A 26177-nucleotide genomic window follows, 5' to 3' on the forward strand; every position below is an offset into this window, starting at 1 on the left:
TGATGTGATTATAAATAATGAGGTAGATCTTGGAGCTGAATTTCTGAACCCTATGTAAATACCCGAGACGTTGTGAGTATGGTGTTTAGACGCAAGTCACACCACAATCTCACCAAATCCCCGAGGGCTTCGGAAAAAGCTACTGGAGCTCATCAGTCCAGAAAGGGTTATAAAAGCATTTCTTTTAAGGATTTGGGGCTCCACTTATTTACTGCCAGTCTACAAATGCAGAATGTTCAAGACAACCATCACTCTACCCAGAAACGGTCTTCCTACCCAAATCTCAAGCCAGAAAATCATCAAGGAAGTAACAAAGAACTCCAGAGTAACATCCAGGGAACTGCACCCCACTCTCGCCTTGGCTGAGGTGACTGTTCATGACTCAACCATCAGAAAACAACCGAGAAAGAGTGGTGTTCGTGGAAGCATAGGAAGCCAGAAACTACTACAGAAAACATCTAGCTGCAGTCATTGCAGCTCAAGGGGGTGCCACCAGTTACTGAATCTAAAGGTTCATATTGAATGGTGCATCGTTTGAGGATAAATACATTTTGAGAGAGTATCCTGTTTTGTTCCATTTGTTTCCTCAAATTAACTTTATCCACTGTTAGTAGTTATTATTAGATCTTAATCTATTCTATTTAAAAAATATGAAATGTGAGAAAATCCTAAGAGGTTCACAAACGTTTTCTTATCACGGGGATTAGTGGCGAGTGAGGGTCACATTTGGACATTGTTGGGTTGCGATGTGAGCAAGAACTTTTGCCGGACTGGGAGGCGAATTTCAAATTCCACACACCACGTTAACTGAGTCTTCGGGCTGGTGAGCAGGCCTCATCCTACCCACGAGTACAACTCACTTCTGAAACCAGACCTTCCTACCCGGCTGCCAACAGACAGGCTAGAGCTTCTCATTCTTGACACGTCAAGCCCGGGATTCACAGACGGGTGCAGCCAGTATGTCTTGACCACCTGACCGGACGCACGCGCGCGCAGAGTCACCTGGTCTTCGGCCGCATCATGATCTTGGCGCTTGCCTCTCCGCCTTCAAGATGCACGTCTGCCTGGGCACTTCCTTCCAGAACAAGGCTGTTTCACCTGCGTTGAGGACCTGGTCCAGCCTGTCTCCTTTCCATCTGCCAAGCCCCGTCGGCTTCCTGGGAAACTCTTCTGCGGCAATGTGATCCGCCGATACCTCCTCCCCGTCAACTTGATGAGATGGACAGAATGGGGCTTCTCGAAATGTTTTAAACATTTTAAGTGTAATAATAAGTTTACTCATTAGAAGACTAAATAAGGGGTCATTATAAGCTATGAGGTCATTCACAAATTTCAAATTTCACGCTAGTTAGGCATTTAATTATTTTTCCTATAGGTAAATAAGGGGACGAATGCCGTGCTGAGAATGGACAAATGGTGAGACCCTACTGTACCGCTTTTAATACAATCTCATCATCCAGCAGCTCGCCGATGAAACACATTATGTATCAAATACTCTGACCAATTAATCTCCAAGACACCCCTGAACATAAATCTTTTGACCATTTTAATATGAACAAAGGAACATTAAATTCATGACTTTTGTGACTTTTTGCGTCTTCTTACTGCATTTTGTCTTTTAACAGTTCCTCACAGCACAAATACAAGGGAAATTACAATATACAACCCAGGGGACTATTAAAACTGATGATGATTCGAAATGGTGTTTTCCACTTGCTAAATACTGTGTACTAAAATAGATGTATTTTTTTATTAATTTTCCTAAAGTATTCCCCACTGGGCCTTGCTTGGAGAGAATGAGCCTATAGCTTGGGGGAGGGGACTGGCCCAATTCACTCCCATTTACCATCAGCTGCCGGGACTTTCCAGCTGCATAATATAACTGGCTAATTGTTGCCAGGATTTCCAGGATAGGTTTGTCTGAGGAATCTTTACCCAGTCATGCACAAGTACTACCCCTTTCTGATCAGCTGCCCGTGGGGCTCCTAGTAATTAGGGCAGTGGTCTTCCTCCAGTCGGCACCACAGCTCTGTTGTTCGCTTTCCAGAGCTACTGTACTATTTGAGACAAGCAAGGACATCACGAAGGATGGATTCTTCGTCTCTCCCAGGCCATTATTGATTTTTTCTCTTGCTGCATACAATATGAGCCAAGTAACAGAGACATTTATAAGCTTATGCACCTCTCATCTAAAATCCTGTGCATTACCACAAGAAGTGACACATACAATTACCATACCTGAAAAGGCTAGTATGATATTTGCTTTAGGGGTAAAATATTATGGTCCACCATGTTAGATTTTGTGAATACCTTGAAGCGCACAATTTCATGTATAAGAAACAGTAATTGAATTCCTGCGGCCATGGGTTGAAAACCCCAGCACTCAAATATTGTCTTCAAATGATTTGGACTTCATTACCAGTTGTCAAGTACTAGAGAGGATCGTTTGTTTTTTTAAATTCCACTTCTGATTATTTGACCCCATTTAAAGAGGACTGTATAGAATGGAAACTGACAGACGGGATTGTAGCAAACCTCACAGAACACCTGTCCCCTGTCTCATAAAAAAACAGTGTGATCCAAAGCTGACCATGTTAAAACACAGGTGGCACTCTAATCCATCATCTGGAACAGAACTGTGACAGCACCGGATTTGAATGAAAAGACCGTCTTGTCCTTGCTTCCTCTTGTGATATGTACTGTAACTCAAATCAACTACTGCATAAGAATATTAAATCAATTAAAAATAACAAGAGCAGCAAATGTTACTCCTTGTTAGGAAAGTGGTTTGTAAAATTATTATTGTAATTTATATTATCAACTTGTGAGATGGAAGCTGAATAAAGCTATTTTGTTTTAACACAGCATTCAGAATTGTACTTGTCCTTTTTTAATTAGTACCAAGTCCAAACACGCATGATTAATGGCAGGACATGAATTCAGGACAAAGCTCAAGCCACACAAGAATTTACGTGTACAACATAAGATCTAAATTGCACTTTTTCCAAACCCCTACAGTATATAATTTTCAAAAGTGATACCAGTGAGAGAAATACTGGATTTGTGGAAGAATAAAAAAATGGTGCAGAACACTTTAGAATATATTTCCAGGAGTATATAAAACCAGGCATGAGAGAGGCATTTAAGGCAGTCAATTTAAAAACCTCTCAAAACAAGAGGAAAAACAAGGTTATCTAATAAATGAGGACAAACTGCAAACCTTTAACACACAGAACACACAAATACAGCATTTCAATCAATTCATAAACGTCACATACATTTCATTCCAATGGATTCTGCTAGTTTAATAAGAAAGAACCAGTCATCTCATATTTCTAGTTTCTCAGTGCAGACTCTTGGCAGCTCAATACGTCAATATTGAGATACTTTGAAGAAGACTTGTTTTGCAATTTACCCCGTCGTAAACATCTATTTACATGCTCTTAAGCTTACATTTCATGACTCCCTAGTTGATTTATAGTTCCATAACACAGCTTATTTTCTTCTGTACCAACAAATTTAAAGAAACTGCATTTCCTAATGGAGAAAAAATAAGGTCTTGGGAAAACTACTAAGGCCTTCAAATCCTAAACAGAACCTTGACTTCTGGGCAAAAGTGTACCAGAGGTCATGGCAGAGCTGCAATTCAGAACTGATGACATAGGACACACCTTTATATGAGAGCGATGGGTTTGTCAGTACTGTATGTCACTGATTGCTTTCACAGTTTGGATGCTTATTTACTGTGGCCTTTCAAACATTAAACCATAAAGTCAAACTATTAAACTTATTTGATATCATTTCTGTAATATTATAATACTTCATTAAATATTAAAATTTACTAGGGGAACACAACAAAACCAGTAGTTACAGTAATACCCTAGGCTTACAAACTTAATATACAGATCTTGAACAAGAAAGCAACATTTTGACAAGGTTTATAGTCTTATTTTGCACATGTGGTATGTATAGGTTTTTTTTTATTTAAATCAAAGTTAAGTCACTGGAAAAGAAATGTAGGAAATATACTTCTCCAAGGTCAATTGAGCAGTTCTTATATCCCCAAAAGCCACACAAGTTGAAAGGTTAATGACACGCCCAGCTTGTTTTATCATAACGGATTATTAGAATGATACAAAAAGAGGGTCACGGATATATACTGTATATATATACACACACACGTGCTAAAACTTTCAAAGGCAACTATGGTAACAACAAATCATGTGGCCTACTGTTTCCATACATCCATGGGCTAATAGTTTTATAGTCACTGCAATAATGCAAAAAAATACAGTAAATACAGTAGACGTTGTTTTACAAGATGTCATACAAGATTTTACAAGATACTTGTTTTACAAGTAATCAAATGAAGACGTTGTTTTACATACAATACCAATCAAGGGAATGCAGTTCAATGAATATCAATAGAAATACTTATGTACACAAAATTAACTCACATCACACGTCTGTTTTCATTTGTTAATTTTACAAAATAATCTTGCATGCCTCTTGTTCTGTATGGGATGTGCAAGCTCATGTCTGCGACTCTTCTAAATCATTACTCGCAATAACCTTCCGCTACAAATGTGATAACAGTCTTCAAGTAGCGATGGTCAGAATTGATGTATTGATGTGAGATTTTAATTCTTGCGTTAAGGAAGGTGTTCACATGTACTGCCTAGAATTAAAACTCATTTTGCTAAAAGACAAAAGAGTGAATAGGGTCCAAGAGATGCACATCTCTTAAAGATGCATGCTCCAAGAAAACGACAAGATGACAGTGTAGCAAATTAAAATGACATTCTACTTATTTTTTTAGCCTCTATGCCTCAGCTGATAACCCCGGTCTCCAACATCACCCGAGCATATTCCCCAGAGGTGTGATGCGAGTCTTCCCCACTGGCTCCAGCGCGGATATCAGTAGCATCTTTTTCTAGCACACTGTAACGCTAGTAACACAGAGAATCATAAATAGACTATTTAATGACAATGAAGTCCATAACCAAGCATCCAAGATTTGGCTCTTTAAAATCCCTCCTTTGTCCTCAGCATAAATATTTTAACAGAAACTCCGTGCTGCTGCATAACATATTGCATTTTCCCCATCAAGCCGATGTCAAGAGTCTTATTTCATAAGAACACCCCTAATAAATCACTGTGAATCCCAACATTCAATGAGAACAGGTCTGTGTGCAAAGGGTTTGATATTGCTGCTCCTGCTGCAGTGCAGCTTAGCCCATGTAAAACACAGGGAATCGAAGCTGGTTTGGTCACAGAGAGCCCCCGAGGTTCCCATTAAAACAGTTCTTTTTAATTATTTACTAAGGACCATTTTGAGTAAGAAGTTCAAAAGACATTGAACAAATGTGAACCGACGAGGAAAATCTATATTGCGGTAATAGTATCTATCCTTCTTTAAATTTAAAAAGTTTTGAATAATAATAATCATCATCATCATCAGAATAATAATTGGTCTGGGTGATTCTAAATCCATTATTTGTAAGAGGAGAAAGAAATGTGTCAGCCTGTAAAAACCTGTACCAGTCACAATTTAGAAGCAGTTTTTGTTCTTTCCAGTGGAGTTAAAGCTCCTGTATGAGTTAACAAGGATGAGATATAACCAAGAAGTGTTTCCCATAAAACAAAAAAAGTGTTTACAGTTTAAATGTTTATTTTACATTAGGGTGGTATGGTGGTACAGTAGTTAGCATTGCTGCCTTACAGCACTGGGATCCTGGGCTCAACTCTGGACCTCCAAAAACATGCTGGTAGTTTAACTGGCTTCTGAGAAAACTGCTCCTGGTGCGAGTGTGTGTCTGTGTGTTTGCCCTGTGATGGGCTGGCGTCCCGTCCAGTGTACCTTGCCTTATGCTCACTGACTGCTGGGATAGGCTCCAGCTCCACTGTGACCCTGTGTCAGATGTGTCAGATGGTTAGAGAATGGGGGGATGTTTACCTAAAATGAAGCAAACTATAAAGTTACTGTGAACTTCTTATACTCATTGGTTACCCAGGTTCAGTGATAAATGAGGAAAGAAAACTACTGCCAGCAGTACATGGTTTGGGGAGCAAGAATGTTATGATTATCCACAGGTCAGTTAGGATGTTTTATCATGTGACTTATTCTTCAAAATACTCCAAACACAAAGATTTTTTTATATTAATGAGACGCACTGAACAGCAGAAGTTCCTCTTGCCCTTTAAGTTACACATCATTAACTCATAGGTCTGTGAACCAAGCTCAAGTCATTACTAGACACCTTAAACAATAAAATTTACATTTACAGGTGCTGATATTTTTCAAAACTGCCTGTTGTTTTTATCAGCAAAATAAAACATTTTTTATCAACATAAAAGTTTTTTGGCCTCTGTTACTTAGCTTTGAATTGCACGACAAACTTCAGCAGTTACGTCAATAACGTCCATCAAGAAAAGAAACTATATTCTTTCAGCTTTCAGAAACGGGAGAAAAAAAATCTACAGTGTACCAGAAACTCAAATGTATTCCTATGCATTTAAGATTCTCAATTTACTGATGGAAAAAAAAGTCATCTGATTGCAAGGAAAAGTATTTCTTGGATGCCCACACCCCGATTTTAACTCCACCAAGTTTTTCAAAATAGGCTCCGAAGGACTAGGATGAGCCGGGAAAGTTTCACAATAAAGTTTCATAGACAGATGAGACCAAGAGATGCATTTCCCCCAAAGTGAAGGAAAGGTTAAAGTGGGGAGAAAGAAAAAACCTGCAGATGCTCCCAAGATCACACCTCATGTGTCAAGCGTGCTTGAGGTAACATCATGGCCTGGGCAGGCCTGGGCAGGCCTGGCTGACTCTGGAACTGCTTCACTGCTCTTCATTGAAGATGTAACAGACAGCAGCAGCAGCAGAAAGAATTCTGAAGTTCACAGAAACATTTGGCCTGCTTATGGAGAAGAAAATGCCGCCATACTTCCTGTATAAGGCAGGGCTTCACCTTGCAGCTGGACGATGACCCAAAGCTCGCAGTCAATGCACTTGAGGAGTTCATCAGGAGAGGAACAGGAAAAAACTGTGACTGGCCAAGCCCAGATCTCGAACAACTGACAAATGGATTTGACAGATGAAGAAACTGATGAAGAAAAGCTCAAGCCTGAGTAACACAAGAATAGACGAAGTGGATACAGAACAGGATGGTCAGAGCCCATCAAAAGAATTTGGTGAACTCAATGGGTCGCAGACTTCACATACTAACCTTTACAATTTTTTTTTTTTAAGTGAATGCATTCTGAGTTACCAACGCATAGAGGCTTAGTTTTCTTAAAGTAAATATCCCAGAAGTTTTTGTTCTAATATGATTAAATGCATGCACGGAAATACTCAAAAATAAAATATTGTTTCTTGACTTGACAAAATAATCTGGACAGAGCACTGCATCTTTCACAGTTTGTATGATCCCAACACCAAGAAAACTATACGCCAACAAGTAAGAGGACATTGATTTTTCTAGTAATGAATCACATGTGGTGTGCTCCTAATGTTGTGCAGACATAGCCTGGGGTGATATTAGAGAAGGAAAACAGATTACAATACTCATGCTGCCTCAACAGTAGGCAAGTGACTTATGAATCAACAACCCTCATGTTAATTTGTATGTGTAAGCCTTGGAATACCATTCAATTAAATACCCTACACCTTTTAATTTACACATCATTCCGACTCCATATCGCCTTTGGCTCACAAAATAAAATACTCAAGCTGTCCGTTATGTTAGAGCTTGTGTAATAGTGCATAGCACATGTTTTATAGTATAAAATTGACAGATTCTCTACAATCATGAAGTAAATGTCATAATAGCATTTTGTGAGTTTCACCCAATACAGTCACAGAAAACAAAACGGCTGCGTTTATATGATGATTTCCCTTTGTAGTCCTGATCCAGTGCTGAATAAAAAGCCCACAGTGGTTGTATTTTCTTAGTCATCTTCAGAAGGAATTTGAAATAAAGTCATTTTAGTACATGATAAACAATTACTGTTGATTAGATTTCCCTTCCTTTATGACACAAAAACTATAATTTGCAAAATGAGAAATGAACTGTGTCGCAAAATAGCCTTCAGAAAAAACAGCTTCGTTTCACTATGATTATTAGTGTAACTGCCTATTCGTGTTTAAAACGGTCTTCTTTTAAAGAAGTGAAAGAGAAAATAAAGCACCAGATGAGCTGAAAGGAAAAGCAGTTTAGTAGGAACACTGAGGTAATTTTAAGAATAGGAAGGGGATGTATTTCAAAGTCTAAGATTAAAGCTGTCTTGCAACATCTGCCATAAAAGCATGGTAAATTAGGAGAAAACAATGATCTGGAAAAAAGCATTTTCAAAATGTCTTGAATTAATCGATGTTTTGGGATTATGCAGTTTTGTACAGGATGTCAATGTAATGGTTATTACTTGGAAAACTTCATTCCAATCAATAAATATCAAACCATTAATCACAGAATTTAAGTATCTTGCTACTATTCTTTAACGTACGAATGTGGAAGAGAAAAATCTGGCTGGCAAACAGCTGTTGAAGCCGTCTGCCTTGAGGGCGGCTTCCCCTGTTGTCTTCCTCCAGAGAATGTAGAGCACCGTTATCATGTCATCTAAATTACATTAGTCTCAGGCTAAAAAAGGAAAGCAGGAGCTGCAGCTCAGGATTAGCGAGTTCTTCCACTCTAATATAATAAGTATAATTAAAATGTGGCCTGGTGCTGTTCTTTGCATCTCTAATGCTGCACATCCCAAATTCAGAGACTGTCAACTCTTTGAACTTTGCTTACTTGTTGCTTAATGAAAATTAATGAAGCATGTCTTTCATTATAATAAAGTATTACCTTATTAATCATTTTCAGTATAGCACTGCACGGTGTATTGACGCTGGATGAACAAACAAGTTAGACTCGCGAACATATACAGAGTGAAAAACGATTCACCTCAACAGTAGTAACACACAGGGCCAATAGAAAGTCTACACACCCTTTGCAGAGTAACACATTTTATGGTCTAACAGCCTGAAATCCAGACATGTTAAATCAGAATTTATTTGATCTTTATTTACCCATTTTAGCACACAAGCTGCAAGTGAAAAACAAATGCTCAAGGACAACCAGGTAAATCAGCTGGATAAGAGTATACACCTCTCTGTACCAGCAACTGTAAATTAGCTCTGGTATGACCAGACGCCTTCTAAATCACACAATTACTCCCCACCTCTGCTGTACTGTAGTGATTCTGATTACTTCAGAGTAAAATCAGCTGCTACTGTAGGTCTCCTCTTCTGGCTAGTGCATCTCAATGAATATGTCAACGATTGGCGAAAAAGAGGTATTACAAAACCTCTCGGTTTACGGCACCAACAGGACCCTGCCTAGATCTGAACCGGGTGACCAAGCAAGAAGGAGACTGATCAGAGGGCAACAGCAACTTTGAACTTTATGGTCAAGGCTGGTCAAGGTGTGCATGTGCTGGTGAGACCTGGCCTGTGTGGTAGCTGGACATGATGGAAGCCATTGCGAAAAAAACAGCAACAATTAATCACTAAAGGGATTCTGCCAAAATGTTTTGTGGTCTGACCAAACTGGAACGCGGCCACAAAATGTATTACTTCAGGATTATTTGTTAAAATATACTAATGATAAAGGACAGTTAGGTGAAATAACAAATTAAATAATACAGTCTAATTTCTATATATACTAATCTGACACTTTGTGTGTTTCATGATAGGAATGCTAAAAGACTTTCAGAACAGACTCGTTTCACAGCTATTACCATTTTCTGATATGGATTTGTTTAACCAAAAGAAATCTTTACACATTATACATCATTTTTTCCTATTCTGCTTTCATCTACATCTATGCCCTGTTTTGTAAAAAAGCTAAAATGTCAAAGAAATTAACCGTGTGTACTACAGCAGAAAGCCTTATCTTAGAGCTTTTTTAGGTCATTTTCAAAATATTGCAGAACTGATCCAGGTGCACTGCCAAAAAACAGTTCTTCTGAACCTTAGACAGCAATAAATAGACAAGTTTCATGCCAACTAAAACTTTAAGTACAGGCAGATGTAGAAAACTATGTCTTAAGAAGACAAGATGCTATTCTAAAATGACTTCTATATTACCTGTACAGTAAGTGCCTGAGTGCCTTTTGATCCTTTAGCCACCAGGGGGCAGTACATCTGAATGTCAAACAGACGCTGCTCATGATATCTCACATATCATAATGCCACATTTCAAAACACCTGATATGTTAGCAATGGAGGCACATCAAATTGACTGGGCCAACCCGTTTTAGAATGCCTCATTCCAGACATTTCCAGTGTGCACAACTTCCTTCAAAAGCACAAGGTGCAAGACCACTTAATATTGTGGCCCATAAAGGCAGAAGTTACTTTTAGGTTTCCAAGACGTACATATACCAATGCTTCCGCAAGATCTTTTTTTTTTAATAATCCTTATTTCTGTGTATTTGAGTTGTTTATTATTTCAGGTCAGTTTTGAAAAAGAAACAGTATTTACCTCTCTAGAAGTATAGCTGTACAAAAACATACTGTACAGTACATGCTGAAACTGAACATGTACGGTTTGACCTTCACCCTCACTTAATCACCAAGGACATGCAGTAAAACCTGCTGTAGGAGTTTAACCTTGAAGACATGCGTAGGCAGAGCTCTGATCCCCATGACTCTGTACAAACGCGCAGCTGGACTTTAGCAGACCTTCTGCAGAGTCGGTGATATCTCTTTATGGAAGGCACAGGATTGAAAATGTATGGGAGCTTTTCAAGGTCACTTTAAGGTCACTTAGAATTGTTCCACACTGTGAAACTGCTGGACTATCTTGCCTTGACACGTTAACGCTCTATCTAGGTTTACTCTTATAAGCCTCAACGCAGTCGACAATATTCTCCCGACAAATCCAGGCTTCTGTCAATGTATCAGTAAATTAGGATTTAAGAAACAGTGACTCTCCTATTTACTCTACCAAACAATATCGTTTTCAGATTAAAGCGATTTTAGACATGCTCCCCGTTTCCACTGATAATCCTGAATTGTAACTGAAGTTGTAACTGTTTGTCAGCTATATAATATGCTTATAATTCGCTCCTCCTAGTCCTGCGATATTACTCTAGGCTTTTCTTATTTAATAGGAGACGCTGTAAGGCCATACATTCAGTAGATCTGAATTTCTTTAGCAATTCACAAGGATTAATGTTGTTTTTTTCACTATTGTATCCACAGCTCGTGCTTTGAGTAATTTATAGATCTGTCCGAAATACTGTATGCATGACAAAATACAGAACAACTGAGAGAACATGGCAGAAAACCAGAAAAAATTGCAAAGGTACCAGAGCAATTGCAAAGGTGACCAATGAGAAGAAGCAGAATGACCCACCTATCTTTGGCGGACACAAACAGGTTACAGTTAAGGCAAAAACCTTGCATGGCTGTGTATCTATCAAAGTGAAGCTGTAAATCACAGAAACAATATGGAAGGAAAGAAATGAAATTTAGTTTTGGGGGTTGGGGAGCATAAGACTTTTAAACAATTAGCAAATTTATTTGTATCCCCTGTAATAATAGAATTACAATGTTTAACATGGAATTTAAAAACGGTTTAACTTGGACTTGTTTTTTGTAGATATCGCATACTGTGTCCTATTCAGGACAGAAACTGCTCATTAATAAGCTAGTAAATACAAAACAAGACAGCTGGCGACTTACTGACCCCATGTCTCTGCTTTAAATCAAAAAAAGAGCTGACAAACAGCTTTGATTTTTCATCCCTGCTGGTACTGAAACTTGTATTTTAGCCGTGTACTTCCCCAATTCAGTTTCTAGTGCGTTACCCTTCCGGATTTTCATTACAGTTAAACCGAACACAGAATACAGCCTAGTACGGGGACTTTAATTAGAAGTCATTATTTCAAACCTACAGGATTTGTAAGAACACACAAAAAAACAACAACAACACCATCATTACTGAAATGGTTTCTCTTGAATAAAACATTTAATAACTATTGATTATGTTTAAAAGTGAAGCAGAGATGATGAAAACACCAACCATCAAATTACCAAAAGGAAACCTTTTGTGTATTAAATGTCTGTTTCATTCCTCATTCAGTTGCCTGCTGTGAAAAACCTAAATGTTTGTCCTAGTTGTGTATAAATGCTCATATTTAGTTTTGCTGAAATCATCCTAAAAGAAAATAGCAGCATCAATAAAAGCAATTACTGCCAGAAAAGCTCCTCCCTACATAATACATGCATTCCTACTGCTTGTGACCAATAATTTGAGCTTATCCACAAGAAAGGTTTAAGTTTCTACATATCTATCCAAAACAAGATCTACTGTACATTAATAAATCCAAATAATCTGAACATCTACTCTCATGTTAAGGTACAGTATAAATGTTTTACAAAACAAATGCACTGGTCACAGCAAACAGATTTATCTTCAGTTTTCCTTCCCAGCTTTAAACATTCTTACGCTGAAGTACTCATACTCATTCATACTTACTGCTGTCAAGTGAAGGAAAATTACAAATCTGAACACAGTTACAACCCCCATTATAAAGGGTGTTCACACTTGTGCAACCAAGGCGTTAATAGTTTTTTTATTTTTAAATCATTTTTCCTAAAAACAATCCATTTGTTTTTCACTTAAATATCGTTGGTAACAAGATCTTATTAAAGGTGGGGAAAAAAAGACCAGGCATTATTTGTCATCATTTCAGCCAACATTTTAATTTAAGGGCGCAGAGACTTTTGATATCCACTGCACATCAAATGCTAAAAGTCTAGGGGGGAAGAAACTAGGCCTTACTGGGAAAATCTAATAATTTCAACAATGCACTTCTGGAAAGCTTTTTCACGAAATCATAGTCAAAGAGGGTCAACGGCTTCGTTTCAACTATAAATAGCTTCAGATAACACAGTGAGAATACAAGCACCACCTCTTTAAAAGGAAAGTTTAAAACTCCCAGACCCCCTCCAAAGTGATAATGTGCAACACACAGCATGGCTATCACTCTGCAGTACCAGATGAAACTAGAGTCTTATCTCACACTGCTCAGACATTTTGCTACCAAAGCACTACCTTCACATGTCTTTAAAACCTGACCGCACAGGAGACGTACAGGGCAAAATGCCATGCTCAGAACCATGCTCCAGTCTTATATTTTTCTGCTGACGAACCTTTTAATCACCACCACCAAGTCATTCAGCAATAAACCTCCAACAGATTTTACAATGCGTTCCGGAAAAAAAAATCATCAGTCCTGCTGACATCATTGAAATGTTGAGTGTTGCTTTAACCTTTGAGCTACAGAGTGTTAGGTCTTGAGTAATTCCTGCCAGCAGAACAAAACACACCTATCTGGTTCACTTCTGACCTCAGTTTCAAAGGACAGCATGCTAAAGATTTTACTCATTATAAGCCATCTTTTCCTGTCAGATAAAATAAGCATGGCAGTTCCTGCCTCTTCTTCAGTGTCACAAAAAACGCGTATTAAACAGGGTCTGCCACACCGCGACACTTGTCTCAGAAAAGACTGAATGATCTTTAATTCGGTCTCTAATTAATAAACCCTCATCATAACAATCTGCTGCATCTGGAAAACCTCTGTGCTTCACTCAGTGTCATGAAATCCATAATGGAAGCAGTACTCGCAGAGATATTAAAATAACCAACAAAATTTGTATCGAGTATACCCCAGAAATAGTACTTTTCTCCTCTTTTACAAGTTCAGGAAAGCCAAAACTGGAGGAATGAGACCACATTTCACAGAAGTAGAATGGAATGGGATGGGATAAAGCATCAGAAGAAAACGGACAGCAACAACTTAAAATGTATTCTGCGTATAACTCCAAGTAGATTCATTCCATAATCAAGGCCAGCAATGGCCCAAACAAAAATAACTCAATTAAGAAGTGAAAAAGAATGTGCAAAAACCACAAATACAAAATGGGAACAACTGACCTTTAAGAGCCTACTTACTGTATGAAAAAGGCTGTATACACAGTAGGTCTATATACAGACCTTATTGTTATCTTATAGACATGAAATCCCTTAAGTCAGGCCTCAGGTACAATTCAATGCATGTTTTTTTATGACTAAGGTAGAAAAAGGTTATGGAAGCTCTGCGATTAGTACAAACATTTATGGGCTCAAATAATGGTCCTGACCAGACAGAAAAAAGCGAACCTCACTTTTCCTGAACAGAGAAGACTACAAGGAGACCCAGTATAAATGGATATCCTGAAAGACCCTGGGACCCTGGGTCCAGCCGTGCTGTTGAAGCAGATACTCTGGTTTCTTTCATGAAACAGTTGGATGAGATCCTTGAATCAATTAGCTACTTGAAAAACCAAAATGAGCTAAGGGTTCTGAATGCCTCCCTTACATTTTTAACCGTTTTTATGTTTTCTAAGCAAGCAAGAAGTCGCACAACGCAACACCACACCAGGAAAACAGACATCAAACTTGGATTCACTCTTATACAGTAAATGCATGTGTTAAAAATGCTTTATAAATAACATCTATATATCGGGTAGCCATTTGATTTTTGTCATCTGCAGCTTGAGTCTTAATTAAGAAATTGTTATATGCATTGAAAATTAATAAAAAAATATTTTTGAAATTCTGCATGTAATATTAAAACAGTAATTAATCTTTTTAATAAATGAAAAAAATCAAATTGAGCTTTAAACTGGACATACTGTATATAGATTATTACTGACCACTGTATGAACATAAAAGACAGGAAGTCAAGCAGACTTTCCACACAGCAGCTTCAAACACAGTGCACACAAAAATGAACTTCTGTTCACTTCATCACCACTTAATGCACTGCTAACCAAAACTGGTGATTTCGAGTTAAGACTGCAAAATCCAGCTACAAATCATATCAAATCATGTACTGTAGTTATAGGGACTGGAAACATCACAAGTATCAGTTTTTCACATTAGGTAACAAGTCATTTATCCCCACTCAATCAATAACGGGCAGTTCTCTGCTCACAGCAGGAGAGCTTCGGTAGCCACATCTCATCCTACCAATAAATCAGCCTAGCAGTGCCGAAACCCGCAGATGAACCTCTTACAAGCACACACCCACATCCTGTAGAGTTCTGCAGTCACCATCCACAGCACCTGGGACATTCCTAAAGCTTTTAATTTGAAGCAGTATCTGCCATTCACGCCACATCCAAAGCAACAAAAGAAAGGTGCGCAGAGGGTAGCTCGTACATGACCTTGCTCTCAGACTCAAGGTGTGCAGTCGATTGCTCACGGTTTCTGTGGGACCTGAACTACTGCAGCTTGTTGCAGAACGCAGCACAAGGATGAGAAACTCCGCAACCTGTCACGCAGCTTCAGTGTGTACTCAATCCTGATGGCAGATGACACATCTCGGATATCCAGAAGGAGGTCAATCAGACACTCCCGGTGTTGTTTGGACCGATTGTCAGATATTTCGCTGTGTGGCTGTACAGCGGATCCTTCCATAGATATGCCAATCCAATCTGAAGTGCTCTAGTGTCTCCTCTCTTCATTTTGGATGCGATATGGTTTCTTGACCAACATTAGCATCATGCATACCACACACCCATTCTTTAAAAAAATACACTCATGATCTTTTTACATGCTATACTTGCATATCAGTCATAGCAGAATGGCTATACTGTATGCAAGACAAGTTTTGATGGCTGAAAGCTTTCATATTTACAGTGTAAAGAAAACCTGTAAAGTAAATATCTGTATTATCATTCCACAATTGTCTACCAGTTCTATTCATGCCATTTTAAAAGGAAGTACCACAACCCTGTCATCTATGGACCACTATGAGCTCCAATGCATACAGAATAAACACTTACCAAAACTACAGGGAAATCAGGATACCATTCAAAAAATATTTAAAGACGGAGAAATGCGCATAAACTATTGGTTTCCTTTAAAATTTAACCTTCTCAAAGGAATGTATGACAGAATACATTTCATGTACTTTCAATACCCTCTCCATTAGAGATCAAAGGTATTTTATCAGGCAACTTAAGCAGTATCATGGTCTATTTTTGTGTGTTTTGTCCTAGACCTTTCCAAGAATGTATTTAAACTAGTGTCAGCATTACACTCTCCAGTCATGTTCATCTAGCAACACTTCAAGAGGGTTAGTCAGGTAATGAGAAAGGGATCACAGCAATATTATGTCCTTTTTCCTGACTTGAATTATTTAAGGTTGGCCTCTGCAGATTTAGAGTCATCACTGTGACTCCACAAAATCATCACCACAGAATACTCAGGACATATTACTCAGGCATCATGGCGAGAATTGACTGATATTCTTTTAGAAATGTGCTCTGTGTTTTTAGGCCAGTCCAAAGCAACTTATAAACATTTACAGTTCAGCAGGCTAGCCATGAAAACCTTAGTCACAGAGGAGAAAAGTAAACCCTATCATCTTACTGGATATGAGGAATTCACACAAAAATCGAACATCTTTGAATTTCTTTAGCCACTATAACAGAATGGGATGTTCCCGAGTTTCATGAGAAGCGTATGTTATGACAGCTTTTCTGAGGATAAGATTTCCTCTGTTGCATATTTAAATTAAAAAATCTCCCAAGAGATTGTTTTCACATACAGTATAATTTAGAAGATTTTCAAATGTAAAATCCAAAGATACAGCATTAGATTGTTTAGGTTTGCATCGATTTAGATTAGATAAGCCTTTGTTAACATCAAACTCTTTCAGATCTTAAAACACCCACACGTTTTACATATACGTTAGGATTAATGTTGATGCCTAAACCCTGTGCTAGCAGCAGGAAGCAGAGAGAGATCAATCTGCGTTGTTCTCTCATGAAAATGTAAATTAGATATACAGTACATCACAGAAATGAATATCTACATAACTGAACTGAGAGAGCATGCATTTACAATTTATACCGTTTACAAATCAGCTGGTGACCGACCACAGTTTAACCAAATTCAGGATGCAGGAGATCTCTTTCTATACACATCTTACTGTATTTAACAGCCTGATGTAACAGCTAAGGAGTGAACTTTAATTTAGGCTTAAGAGTTGTTTTTTTTTGCAAACCATTATCTCCTTTAATTTAGCACTGGAAAGGTATTCTAAAGGTTTCCATCATAGATTTGTTCAAGCAGACACTATTGATCCTTGATCTAGTTTTTCTTTATGCTCGATGTCTGCGTCAGGTATTAAATGGTAGTATCCTTATTTGACACTATCAAAGCTCTGTCCTTCATGCACCAGTCTTGACAATGTCTTTCCTGTTTGGAGAGAGAAAATTACAGTATCTGAATAGACAGACTTCTTTCTCTTTGAGTCAGTTTGATTTATTCCAGATTTTGTTTTGCATATCTACAATAGGTCTTTTTTGACTATCAGTTTTGATTTGCTCTCCATTATGTAAAACATTGACTCTTTTTAAAAGTGCCCCACAAAGCAGTCTCCTATATGGAAGGTAATTATGGATATAAAGATAACTAGATTTGACATCCTTCCTAGTAGCCTCAGCGATTCAGCAACTGTGTACTTGTCTTCTTTCAATACTCCACCTGTATACCCTCCTTCCAGCTTCCCACTTCAAAGAAATTGACGGTTATCTCCATCCAAGTTGTTACATGGTTGTGAGGTAGCTCTGGGTTTGAAATCTGTTTGTTGCCTTCTGACTGATAAGAGAAGGTATACTCTATCACAGGGAACAACAATTTTCTGGGAGCAAGTTTGGATTAAATAGATACTGTTAAATATTCCATGCAAATGGATAATAAACTTCTGCTTAAGTCAATTACTGTACATACTGTACACAGTTTTCCCTTTGCCATAGGACTTAAGTAACATTAAGGAAGATGAATTCCCCCATAACTTAAAATGTTAGATTAAATGGAGTATAATAAAATACCACAAGTAACAAATAATAGTACAGTACCGCATACTGACTGAAAGGTATTCCTATCAGTGTGGGCTGGTATTTTATATGTTTTTGAAGATTAGGACAATTTTGCATTAATATTAAATGTTAAAAGATGTTTGACTACTTTCTTGTTGGATTCAGAAGCATTGAGACTGGCATCTTTCTAATGCATTTAATGAGCTCTTTGGATACATACAGTGTAAAATCTGATCAGTGTGCAGCACACGTGCGTTTCACTTAAACACTGTACTGCCTGAGCCATCTTACACCTGATGCAGGCTTGATGGGATAAAACAAGTACTGTACATGAAACTCTGTGCAGAAATACATTTATTACATGAGGTGTGGTTTTATTTTGGGCTCGAACATTCATTCCTGCCCAGCCACAGCACTACAAACCGACCGCCTCCATTACACTAACTTAAGGCTAATCAGCAGGAGAAAAGATCGCAGACAGCAATCATAAATCATCCCAGCAGTGGAAGAGTTTATAGCTTACTGGAATGAGGAGTACACTATTGATGTTCATGGATCAATAACCATTTTTTTTTTCCTTTGCTGAGCTCATGTTCCAGAGCTGCCTTTACAAAAACAAGAATGTAACCCTTCCGAACTGTTCCAAATTATTTTCTCCAATAACAGTTCTGGACTAGGACAACTGGAACCTGGAAAAGGAAAGGCTTTCATTAGATACATTAAACCACACAGCAGAACTTCAAGCAACCTATAAACTGATACACACCTCAAATAAAGCACTCTCAACAAAATAAAATCACCTAAACAGCACTGAGCATTAGGATATCACTAACCCTTTCCAAAGTAGTGTATTAGAGGTTTTATTAAGTTTCTGTATTACCTTTACCAGTAGAACCCAAGGGAAATGAGATAAAATAAGTATTTTCCTTAAACCTACTGTACAGTATATGCACCCTGTTAGCTGCATGTTCAAGGTCTCTTAATGAGATAGATGTTAATTTTAAATGTTTTACTTCAATCAATTGTAATGGACATACAGTAACTTTTTCCTGGAATTCTGTAAGTGTTAGTGATAAAATGTACTTCATTATACAGTATATATATATATGCCACTGAAAAAAATATATGCAAGTGGAACACACTTTTTCATGTGTAGTACACCACGTTTAATGAAATATTACCATACATATTTTTTTCCATAATACATAATGTAATGTGATAGAGCACATTAGCACAGATTAATTTTACTAGAAAATTAGTACTTGAAGAAATAAAAGCATAAAGCTAAAAGCCTCAGTAAGACTAAATCTCAGCTTCATATCAGACAACTCCTTTTTACCATGCAGAAAAATTTCTTTTTTTTTCCCAAAATCGTTATTATGGATCTGATTAAATGCTTTTAAGTGGCTCAAAACTTTAAAGAAACTGCATTTGAAAGGACTGATCTAATTTCCCTTTTTGCTTTAGTGTTTTAGCCAATAATGAGGCTAAGCCAAAGACGGATAATAAATGGTCTATTTCAACCAATGTTTACACTGTAAACATTTTTTTTACAACGTAAATACCATTTCATTTTGACCCCTGTTTCAAGTTTTATTCCTCGTTTGATCACTAAGGTAAATAATGAGGTTTGATGGATGTAAAAAGAGACCATGATTAATCTTTAGTCAAAACGTACTTAGTCGTATCAATTGTGAGATGAGTTGCTGGAAAATGTGTTGCAAATTGCAAAAAATGACACACTAATGCCCTGTTTAATTCAACAAACCATAGCAAAACAATGTCTATCTATCCACTAGCCTTTAATATTCCCATATGACCATGTACAGTAAAGCCTAGATGCTGGGTGGCTCTAAAATAGCAGCACGATAGTTTAATCACCTGTATTTTACAACCCATAGATAATTTTAGTTCAGGTAAGACCAAGAAGACACATTCTGTAATTCATCAACAGCTGCAGAATTCGCAAGCTCAAAACCAGACAGAAGGCTTTTAAATCCAAACCCATCTGGAGGAGCATAATGTAGCTCTTCAGCCCTTACAAATACTGTAAATACTGCCTCTGACCTGTGCGTTAAGTCTGGAGCTTCAGCTTACAGGAAAATCAATATACTTTTAAAGTAACAAAAGACAATGGCACGAACAGCACACTTGAATAAAATAAACAAAATACTCGTTTCAACAGTACAAATGCCATTAATTCCCATCAATGCCATTAATTCCCACTGAACCATATTCTTAACGGTTTTATTTTGTGATCCTATTTTCGCTCTCTGAAACGCTAACTGAGACATTTTAAGAGCTTAAAAAAATCAGCCCTCACTCCTGCATTGGTAGAGGTTAATGGGACTATGGAGTTAATGCAAACTGGACTCTTCACTGGAGCAACTGCCAGGGTACTCATCCTTAAAAACTGCAACAGCACAGTACATTCCCAGACAAGCCATTAGGCAGGCTACCACTACTCTGCAAAAAGGGCCACCTTTAATGCCCAGGCAAGGGAGCAGGGTGTCTCATGGGAGATCACCGAGGGCAGCTTGACCAGAGCACAGCTCATTCTGAATAAGTGCTGGGTGATATTTAACCGTGACTGCAGAACAGATGGTGCCACGCCAGATGGGCTTGATCCTTTATGAAACAGCACCACGATCACAGCACAGCTCCCCAGCATGACTGCACTGACACACCACACAGGAATTACTGATAAACAAGAAGCGTTTAGCCGATTTCAGGTAAGGCATGTCTTCTGATTTACCGATTTCCCAATCCAGAAGGCGTCTCAGAAAAGGCACTTCTGTTATGGAACAAAATACTTTAACAACAAACTAAATTATCGAAACAGTCATTCTACATATTTAATAAATATGCAAATTGTATTCATCACCATTTAAGCCACAAGAAAAATGCAAAAAGAATGCTTCATGAAATTGCACTTATACCAAATGCATTTAGTTAAAAATATTTTCCTCTTGAGGCCTGAGACTATACAGTCCAAAGCAGTTCCAACAGATTGCACTTGCTTTTGCAGGTGTTCTTAACAGTGCCTGTATCCAAGAAAACAAAACACACACAACCACCTACAGAAACCTAAAAGATGAAGTACAGCAGACAAGTCTGAGGCTAAGCAACAATACTTTGGAAACCGGGTAACAAACCTATTCAAAGAAATTGGGAAGTGGAGCAAAACAAACATGACCTCAATCTCTAATGTACAGATGGCCCTTGACAAATGTGCTTACTAGGCCGTGAATGAGGTTTTTATTTTTTTGCCACTGGTATATTTAACATTTCAATTAAAATATACAGTTACACTAGTCTGTCAAAGCCTAAGATAATACACTCCAAATAATGGCCTTAATTTTCAAGACAACTTATAAAATGACCAATTTCTGCAATTATTCGTTACTGTATCTACTGTACACACCAAATCTCGTTTAAGTATTGGAACAATCTGGAGTATTGTACGAAGATTATAGAAAAATAACTTTCGATGACAGCAGCGTCAGCCTCGGAAAAGCACAGCAGCACGAAACCAGAGAAGTAAGGAGTGACAAGGAACCTTCAGGACTGGTGTAAACAACAAAAGCAGTGTTTTCCCTTTTGTTTTTCTTTCACTTTTTGTTTTTCGAAACCTGAAGTCCTCTAAAAACATACGGAGAGCACAAATGTATTGTACTTGTACTTCCCAAACATAAACCGTCTTTATTAATTAACTTTATTCTTCAAAAACAGATATAATCACTTTAAGTATATTATATAAACCACTTTAATTCTGACAAGTGTCGCAAGCTCTAGTTTAGTAACTTTGCCGCTAAAATCATTCAGATTTCTAATTATGTCTTGCAAAGCACACCATGTCCACTCCAAACAGTTAAGTGACATCTAAAAGCCCCAGACTACTTCTGGATCAGTGTGACAGCACTCCAACTCCTTTAGGAAAGCAATTAGCTCCCCCGCCCCGCCCCCCAACATGCAGTAAATAAAGCCTGAAGTTTTAGGAAACAGTGTACTCACCAAGGGATTCCCAAATGCCACGTGTAGGGGGATTTTCGGGTCGTTGAGAATAAGGAAAGCCATTCCATCGTGGCATAAAAACAAGACGAAATGAGAAAACAAGACAAAGCAAACACTGCAGTTAAACCGGTGAAGCATAATGATCAAATGCTCGTTTTGTTTTTTTGCTCATTTAAGGAACACATGTAAACATCAAACAAGACCAACTGACAATAGACAATGAACTCACAATGACTTGTTTGCACATAAAGGGCTTGTATTACTTTTCCCGGTTTTAGAGGCTGTCTAATCCTGGTGTTTCCCACCTTGCCTGCCAGTGGTAATCCTTGCCATTAAACTCTCTCTAGAACAATCACAGCAGTAAACATGAAGCCCGACCTCGGTCCATGACTGCTCCAGATAAGGATACTATGACTTTTTGGAAAATGAAAAGAAAAAGTGTAGAACTACTACTACTTACTGTAATCGAAGGTGAAAAGTTACCCCTGGATGAAAAGCCTACCCTAGTGCAAACAGTTCTTAAAGTGGGTTTTGTATAAATCCAGATTTTCTCATTCCGGAAATAAGATTCAGACAAAATGTGCATGAAGTGCTGCCTGACAGTACCAATGTCTGCAACTTGGAAGACCTTCACAAATATTATCAAACTAAGCTATTCTCACCCGATCTGAACAATGTGCTGTTTTGTTAACAGCCAGTAATTTTGATTATAAGAAATGTAGTATTGTATTTCATAAACCCTTCATTAGGGCTTCAAACCCAGTGGCATTGACTTCTGGGTTTGAATGTAAGTGATACCCCCATTGAAACCTGAAAATACCTCAGTTTCCATTACAATGCCATTAGGATCTTGGATCAATATGACTTGTACTGTAGATGGTTTACTCCAGCCAAGCATCAGAAACACCATACACCACAGTTAAATAGATTTTTTCCAGTCCTGTTTGTGTCAAAAGTAACCAAAATTGGTTAATTTTGTCATCAAGGCAGAATGGGCTTCAGGAAGAATGAGAGGTGCATCTTCTGAACCAATAATTGTTCAATCATTGACTGTGCGATGATCGATAACTATCAAATTGTAAAATCTGTTTTTTGCCATCTGCCATTTCTGCATCTCCATAACGTGGTTTAAACATTTAATATCAATGTACTGCAAAGATATGCATCTCTGAGGAACCTTTGTTCTAAAATACATAGTGTTCATATTTAAATTCACGGACGCCGAACACCAAAAATGCTCTAGCTTAGCTCTAATCAGCAAATTGTTTTCTTTATGTTTCATATTGTTTCGGGTGCCATACAAATTGAAACACTGACATTGAAAGAACCGTTAGGAGATGAAATTCATTTAGTAACAATATACTGACAGCAGTCGATGGGGAATAATAAAATGCAATCAGGAAATACAGTATTGTTTCTTTCACTTAGAAAGTGGCTTAATGCGCAATTAGCTGGGAAAACGTGTCGATGCTGATAAAACCTATAAAAACACACTTCACAAAAATCTGAAATCGTTCCCAGCCGCACTGTAAGCACTTTAGCGTGATAAGGTTTGGACAATTAGAGAGTTTATCGTTTTCCTGTAGGAAAACTATTCACAAACACTGCAGCCGATACCTCCTATTCAACGCACAGGCACTTTTCAGAGTTAATTTTTCACAGAACTGCATACGTGTAAAGAGATTATTTGCTTTCAGTCATTTTTTTTTGTTACCAAATGATAACTTCCCACAAACAGTGCATATTAATTCCCTTGAGGCTTTCTGATATCGGTCGATTTCAGTTGATCAGACCTATCCTCTCATTCCAGGTTTTTCTAAAAAGAAAAGACGCATTCCGCCTTAAACGCAGCCTGGACTGCACGCAATGAAATTGCCGGGTATTGACTAAGGGCTGGTATCATCTCTGTGAATTTACGTTCAAATGAAGTGCACTGAACTCGGGAACGTGCCTATATTGTTAATGGCAGCACCGCTGCAGTGGACCGGACACACTCAGCTGCCACCACAGAGAGAAGGGAGGACAGCCTGACGTGAAATGTTCTGCCGCGACTGATCTCTCTTTTGACAAAAACTAGAGATTCATTCAAGATTGAAAAGGCTATTCGTCCGAGATTTTTACGTTCCGATTCACTAGCACCTCCCTCGAAACCAATTATTTTCGCCATACCTACGTGTTTAAACCTTTCCTCACCGCGTTAATCCTCTTCCCCGACGCTGATACATTCACCACAATACTAGTAATACTATGCTGTTGCAGAAAGCCTGTTTTTGCATGACAACGCAGGAAGCAAGTACAACAGGATTAAAGAAAGCACTATCAGTCACGGGTCAAAATTCCTGTGCGGCTTCTGTGGATGAACCGAAGTCGTCCAGGTTGTTACAGGAAACAAGCACAGCTGCAAGTGCCTTTTTTACTTTGTTTCTGATTTGAAACAAAAGCGTTTGATGCCTTAAATATGGAAAATTGAGTTCGTTAGTTTCGTTCCCAATGTCTTCGTTATCTGCGTTTATTTATTTATTTTTTTAATTTCAATAACACGACACGAATAGATTACATTTCTTTTTAAGCCGGGTGTTTTATTTTTCATGAGTCTCCTGAAACTACAGTTTCACCACAGAAGTGATCGTCACTCCCTCGTGGCAAAAATTCCAGTAAAAGTGCAAGAAGTCGTAAATTTAAAATGGTTCAATTTTGTGTTGCGTGGTTAACTACGGGGACCGACTGCAAAACAACGCCGGGACAGTACAGTTAAAGTCTTGATCCCGCACCTCTACACACCAGTTACAAAATAAAATCACGCAGCTGTCAATTTCTCTCTCCCCACTTCCCGACAAAAATACATTGTTGCACACAATGAATAGTTTGTCTCCTACCTGACTGGACTGGACTCTTCTTTGCGGTATCGGGGAGGAAAGCCCCCTGTAACAGTCCACCAGATAATGTCAGCAGCTGGGAAGCATTGCTTCAGCAACCGCCGAGTCCAGCAAGCAGCGACAGCCGACTGCCTTGCAGGGAAAGAAGTGAAAAGAACTTCACACCTGCAGCACAGTCCACCTTCATTCCGGGAAAACACGGCGCGCCGCAACCCAACCTGCCCGAGAGACGAGCTCTCCGCCTCTCGCCTCACGCAATTGGTTACAACCCATCCCCAGGCTCTGCGAGGCACACCCAGCCGCCCCCCAAAGGCCCAGATCCGCTTCCATAACTGGGTAGGTCCCACCTTATAGGGCCCCGGAGCTGTCAGTAACAAGACCCTGTGCAGAATCTGGGCCGGAGAATTGCGCAAGGTTTGCTCGTGTTGAGAGCCCTGCTTTTTTTCCCCGAGCTGAATTATTCGCGCATACGATCGGATTTCTTCCTCAACCTTGGCCGGCAAAAACGCTTAGGTCAGCACGGTGACAGAAAACGCTCCATGTCACATTATACGTGACTAATTGACTGATTAAAAGGTTACGCGCGGACTTTAATAGAAGTGTTCGACGGGATTTTATCGCTCTTTTTTAAAACAACTAGCCTTAAGTTTCAAGTTAATAGGGAAATTAAGGTGTAATTTTCAATGGACGTTAAGCGATACATTTGTTACTTTACATTAAATCAGTACAATCAACACTTTGTTGGAATAACACTTTCCATAATGCATCACAGCAGTGTGCACGATTAATGGCTGAACATGAGTTTGCGATTTAGTCTGTATAAATCTTGAACTCATCTTCCCGCCAAAGTAGTTGTGTCCCCCCGGAAACTGAAACCTTGCTGCTACAAGAGGGTTTATTTCTGTGCGCCACCCGATCGGGGCACACACAGCCCCCTGTGCTACACAGAGAGGGTTAAAACACACCACCGTGAAAGTGGCACAAATAGTGTTTAAGCAAAACCGCAAGTCGCCATCTGTTGCAGCCGTAGACATTATCCTGTTTAATTAAATACTGCATGAAAAGGGTAGACTTTAATATGTTGCCTTGGGGGTGATTCCAAACGGAACCCAGGGGCAGCTGTCAGTAATTATGTCTGCCAGGGTTGTATGGTGCTGTAGGTCCCTGCCATCACCTTGCAGTCAGTGCAGATCAGGTTTTAAAGATGACCCTTTCTGCCGAACAGCCTCACTTTTCTCTCCTCCCTAGTTTCTTGGAGGAATTCTGTGAGTGAAGGGCGTTAGCCTGCAGCCAGTAAACTGTAAGTTGTTTTAGAACATGAGTAAGGTTACAAACAGGAGGCCCATCTCCGGTAG

At 38.6% G+C, this 26177-nt stretch overlaps 1 protein-coding gene across 1 annotated transcript in view; it reads right to left on the reverse strand.

Moving 5' to 3' along the window:
* Positions 1-24908, reverse strand: part of epb41l3a (erythrocyte membrane protein band 4.1-like 3a) — a 107893-nt gene extending 82985 nt beyond the window's left edge. Inside the window, exon 1 of the mRNA XM_015353551.2 lies at positions 24823-24908. The gene's annotated coding sequence lies outside the window, so the exon portion shown is untranslated. The remainder of the gene's footprint in view (positions 1-24822) is intronic.
* Positions 24909-26177: the final 1269 nt, after the last annotated feature.

Source organism: Lepisosteus oculatus, chromosome 6 (assembly GCF_040954835.1).
Source record: "Lepisosteus oculatus isolate fLepOcu1 chromosome 6, fLepOcu1.hap2, whole genome shotgun sequence".
Lineage (NCBI taxonomy): Eukaryota > Metazoa > Chordata > Actinopteri > Semionotiformes > Lepisosteidae > Lepisosteus > Lepisosteus oculatus.